Source organism: Tupaia chinensis, unplaced genomic scaffold (assembly GCF_000334495.1).
Source record: "Tupaia chinensis unplaced genomic scaffold, TupChi_1.0 Scaffold138517_1, whole genome shotgun sequence".
Taxonomy (NCBI): Eukaryota; Metazoa; Chordata; class Mammalia; order Scandentia; family Tupaiidae; genus Tupaia; species Tupaia belangeri.
Window position 1 is genome coordinate 2,592,369 of NW_006198412.1, and position 5,544 is coordinate 2,597,912.

Sequence of the window (5,544 nt, forward strand, 5' to 3'; positions counted from 1 at the left end):
CCTGTGTCATCTAGCCACCCCCTCCCCAAGACTGAATTTGCAGTAGCGGTGGAGCCTGAGGTCCCTGTAGGCCAGTCTCTCTCTTTGGGAAGTGGATCAAGGGAGTAGGCAGAAGGAGGTAGGGAGGAAAAAAACATAGGAAAAGTGGCCATTATATCAGTGTTATAGTTCTCGTTTAAAAGATTTACCAAACTGTTATTCGATCTCTTTAAGACCCTAGAAGGAGAGGTATTGCTAATTAGGAGTTTGTTTGTTTGTTTGTTTTTTGCAACTTAAGAAAGACCCATTGGATGGCTCCCTGGCCTTTATCTCTTATTTCCACAGCCTTCTGGTGCTGCATGGCTGGGCTATCCCGCAGCTCCGAGGTGGGTGTTGCTGGGCCAGCGTGTTTTCCCCATAGGCAGAGATGAGGACTCTGAACACGAGCGCTTTGCAAATTTTGCCTTCGTGATAGAATTCTTTCTAAATTCACTGCCTACTCTCCTGCCTTAGAGTGATAAAATGGCAGCACTACCAATAAGAATGACTAACGTTTATTGAGTTTGGCAGTGTTTAAGTGCTTTATGTGCATTCATTAATTTAATCCTGACAACAGCCCTGGGAGGCAGGCACAAGTATTAGCACCATTTCATAGATGAGGAAACATACACAAGGAGACTAAGAATTTGTCCAAGGCATGCAGGTCACACAGCCTGATTTTATCTATTCTTGGCAACTAGGACATATCACTAGGCTCGTCAGCTAGAACCGCACCTGTGAATGCAGGCACACGTGTGGAAGGCCCTAGGGGTTTGAGAAGCGAACTGAGGCCCCTTGGAATCAGGTTCCTGGGAGCTCACCAGAAACACTTGTTCTACCAGGCAACCCACAGATATCCTGAGATGTCCCTTGGGAAATGAAAGTCGAGAGATGGATGAGAACAGAGAGGAGTCGGGGACAGGGAACAGCATGATTGGGGCAGGCAGGTGGGATGGTAAAGGATGAAGATGCAAAATGGTGGCCACCTTGGGTTTTCCCTGAAAGGGAAATAGCGCTATTGCCATGGATACCACATGGAATGAATGGGGCCATTCACATCTGGGCTCATCTGTATTGACTGGGTAATCCTGTTGGTTATCTAACCTTGCCATGTGTTAACTAATGCATCAACAAAATGGGGAAAATAAATAATACTTAAATTTGGTAGAGTCAATTCAATTGACTGGGATGTAGATAAAGTGCTTAGCAGAATGTCTGGAATGTAGAAGTAACTCAGTAAATGGTCTTAGCTGTTTCTAATAATGAAGTTCTGGAGTGAGGCCAAGAGGAACAGTTGCTTTTGGTTACATAATCCATCCTGTCCATGACTTCGGACTTGCTCAGAGTCACACAATGGACTGGTGTCTCAGAGGTGAGCAGCTGGCTGGGGCTGGCCAGTCAGTAAGCTCCGATCCGCATTTCCACCCCACTGGGCAGCCTTACAGAGCACAACCTCTTCCATTCTGGCTCCCTGAGCTTGGCTTGTGGCAGAGTCACATGACTGGCCCTCACTGTGCTGGGCTCATGCTGGCAGGGCTCAGGCAGCCTGATGTTGAAGTACTCCTATGTCAGCAGCTCTGGGAGCCAACAGGTCCCAGGGGAAGCCAGAGGTCTGAGCTGGAGACTCCCAGAGGCTCTGCAACAGACTAGAACAGAGACATCGGACCTAGCAGCACATGGTTCAGCCTCATGGAATCCAGACTGTAGTGGCTGCGACTAGCTCTGACCCTTTTCTCCTTTGGGCTAGCTGTGGCCCCCATCCAGACTCCACCTGCTGGAAGCCATGCTTCCCGAAAGAAGACCACTGGGTGAGCCAGCCCTGTTGGAATTGGGTCGCAGGCCCCAAGGAAGTGGCCTTAGGTGATCCACACCCTGCCCCCACCTCCCCACACACACCCTTCTATTATTGCCTGAGCAAAGAAGTGCAAAGGGTGTAGTTGGGAGCAATAGGGCTGAGGGGTGGGAAAAAAAACCCTCAAGATCTTAGGGTCTCAGTTCCAAAGAGGCCTGAAGGAAGGTATTTGGAATAGAGATTTTTTTTCTGATATTCTTTTTTTTTCTAACTTTTTTATTTATTCAATTTCTCCATGAGTAAGAGAGAGACAGAGAATCACCTCCAACAGGGTCTTGACACCGTGATCCAGCCTCAGCTTGAGCCAGCTCTGGATGATGGGCACGTATGCATCTGCTACACCAGGAGGCCTGTAGACATGAACCTGAAACCTTCCCCTGTAGGTCAGCCTTGTACAGCATTTCATTTTACCACTGTACCACCACCTAAACCCATGGAACAGAGACTTGTTTTTTAAGATAGATTTTTTTTTCACAATTATTTATTTATTTTTATTTATTCATTCAGTTATTTTAATTTGACCAGAGAGACAGAAAGAGAGAAAGCAAGCCAGCCACCAGGTCTAGGTCTCAAACTGTAGTCGGCCATGTGGGAGTGTCCAGCACCTCAATCACCATGCTGCCTGCTGGCCCCTTAAACAGAGAATTTTTTTTAAAGAAGAAAAGTAATTTTCTTTTCCTTAGGATTTACAGAGGATTGATTCCAGGGCCCATCCTTGCCCCAGACCAAAGTATATGGATGGATGCTCAAGTCCCTTATATAAGATGACACGCACATTTGGCCTGCATACATCCACCGCATGCTTTAAATCCTCTCTAGATTACTTAAACATTATCGTAACAACAGCAGATGTAACAGGTAAATGTACAGATAAATGTCTTCAGCCTCTTTTTTAAGGAGCCAAATCTTCCCTGATTTCATAACAATTGTGGCCTGGCTGTATCTGTAGTTAGTTGAATCTGAGGATGAGGAACCCATGGATACCAACTGTACTTTCTTTTTTGTACATTTTATTATTTTTTTAGCTGTTTTTTAGCCAAACAATTTTAATCAAGTTAATGATGAACAATACAGTGCAATTCCATGAAATGCCCCATATTTTAAATGTTTAAATTCTTCCATGATGGTGAAGGTAGGACCCACTCCTGAATCTTCCTCCTAGTGGTGGAATAAGGTGCATATTGTTCTGGAGTACTACTCATGTTGAATTTCTGGCTCATCCAGATGAATTTATGAGCAGGATGGTTTTGTGGTTGGAGGACCATCAGTCAGAGTGAAGTCAGTGATGCCATTCAGGAGGCCCCATACTTCCATCCACATCCCAGAATGTGTTTTGGCCATTCGTTTCAGTAGTATATGGAGCCCTTTGGTGACAGCCCCCCCAAAATCACTTCTTATCATTATAGTTTTGTTTCCATGTTTATCTCCTCCCAGTGATGTATCAACCTTCACACCATTTGTCCAGAAAAAAATTCGTAAGTCTCTGCGGAGGCCACCATGGCACTGACAGGCTGCAGACCCCACTTCAGGACCTGCAGTAACTCCATCTTGTGCTGCAGACCTGTATCTATTACTTAAGGGAGAATTGATAACTTCCAAATTGTAGACATTTTTCTTTTAACATCAAAACCCATTTGTCAAAATCCACACAGTAGCACAACAGTAACGTACACAAGAAGGTTCTGGGTTTGCACCCTGTGGCCTCCTTCTACATCCAGCGGTGTGCATGCCTGTGATCCAGGCTGTTTCAGGCCAGGAATGAATTGTGGTATGAAGGCCCTGATGGAGTTATGCACTTTGTCTTTTTCTCACAATAAATAAATAAACAAATAAATAAACCTTAAAAAAACAAACAAAAAACTCTGTTTACTCTTAGACAAAAGAGGAGAGGGGAGGTTTCTAGTCATAAGAATTTAACAGTTCATAATGGAGGCACTTCTCCAAGATGGAGTCCTCCTGCTTCATTCCCCATCCTTAATCACCTTAGGATGATTAACCTGTTTACCTGCTTTTTCTTGCTTCTGTAATGTGCTTTTGCTTTCACATTGTAAAAGCCTACCTCCTACCCTTTCAAGCCCACTGCTCTTTGTCCTTGTAAATCCTCACATCATCCCAGACATGATTGTGCATGTTTGGCCTATATAAGCTCCTTTCTCTTTTTATTCCAGGCTGCTGGGTTTTGAGAGACATGAGTCCCCCTGTATGCCACTGGCTCAATAAAGAAACTCCAATAAATTAAAAAAAAAAACAAAAAACAAAAAACAAACAAACAAAAATAAAACAAAAAAAACACACAACTTTCTTCTTTAAATGAAACCTCCCGTGGCTGTCCAGTATGTGAAGTAGGTCGAAGCGGAGCAGCTGGGCTGCAGCTGTTGTGGGGCTGGAGTCTTGCCCATTGCGTTTGCTCCTTCAGCAAGCTCCTGATCCACCTTCATAGAACCAAGATCTATGCTTTGAAACCCCTATCAAATAAGAGAAAGATAAACTGAGAAATGAAGAAGGCCATGTGCTGCTGTGCCTTGTGGGCAAAAGGATCTCTCAGCCCATAGCTGAAAGGGTTATGCTCCATCTCTGAATACCCACTGACTCTGCACTAGGCGATCCAAATGAATGAGTGCTTTCTTCCTTCCTTCTCTTTTGTTATTTGTTTGTTTGTTTGTTTTTGCTATTGGACACGTGCTCACCAGAGAGAGACAGAAGGAGAGAGAGTGAGAGATCACCCTGACTTGGGGGTAGGGGTTGGCCATGCCACAATACCTTCTCCTCTAGTTTCAGGAGTCTCCAAAATGCTCATGATGTTGGGCAGGTACGTACATGCACCCAGCATGATTTTCAAGTGGTCAGGTCCAGGGCTCGGACAATAAAGTTGACCATATGAAATCTAGTGCTTTAAACTCCATTCCACCTGCTGGCCCAATGAATGAGCCTTTTAAAGGGAATTTATTTATTTATTTATTTTTGAGAGATATTTTTGCAATAGTGTGCATGCACTTACTAGAAAGACAGAAAAAGACAGAAAGCAAGAAATCACACCTCCCCCCGCCCCCCAAGAGGGGATGGCCACATCACAATCCCTTCCCCTCCATTCTCCTTTCAGGAGTTTGGAAATGCATGCACATGTGCCTGGTGTGTTTTAAGCCACCAGTTCTGGGACTCGAACCACAGTCAACTCCATGGGAGTCCAGTGACATAAGCATTATGCCATCTGCTGGTGTCACCTCCTAAGATACTTCTGTCCTGACGTTTAGGATAGCTTTTTATCCTTTTCCTTTTAGTTTTATCACCTGTGCATGTATCTCTAGACATTGTAGTTTCATTTTGCCTATTTTCAAACAAATAAAATTGTAATTTCATTCTTGTATAATTTATTTTTTTATTCAATAGGATGTTTGTAAGATTCACCCATGTTATTGAATGAAAGCTTTCTATTTGCAGTAGATTTTGACTATATTATTTCCATGTTCTTGGGGAAGCCATTTAACTTTGTAGAGCCTCAGCTGACTCATCAGAAACTATGGTTCTTGGACTGCATGGTTAACACAACTGGGTAATACAACTGAACTAACATGATGCGGGGAAGGTGGCAATTGCATGCTGTTTTGAAAGATGAGGAAAAGCTTTCCAGATAGACAACAAGGACTACTTAAGGCCAGGAAAATGCATGTGTATAT

The 5,544-nt window shown here is 43.9% G+C and overlaps 1 pseudogene; it reads right to left on the reverse strand.

The window, feature by feature from the left end:
- Positions 1-2,509: 2,509 nt before the first annotated feature.
- Positions 2,510-4,565, reverse strand: LOC102496352 (NADH dehydrogenase [ubiquinone] 1 alpha subcomplex subunit 12-like; annotated as a pseudogene).
- Positions 4,566-5,544: the final 979 nt, after the last annotated feature.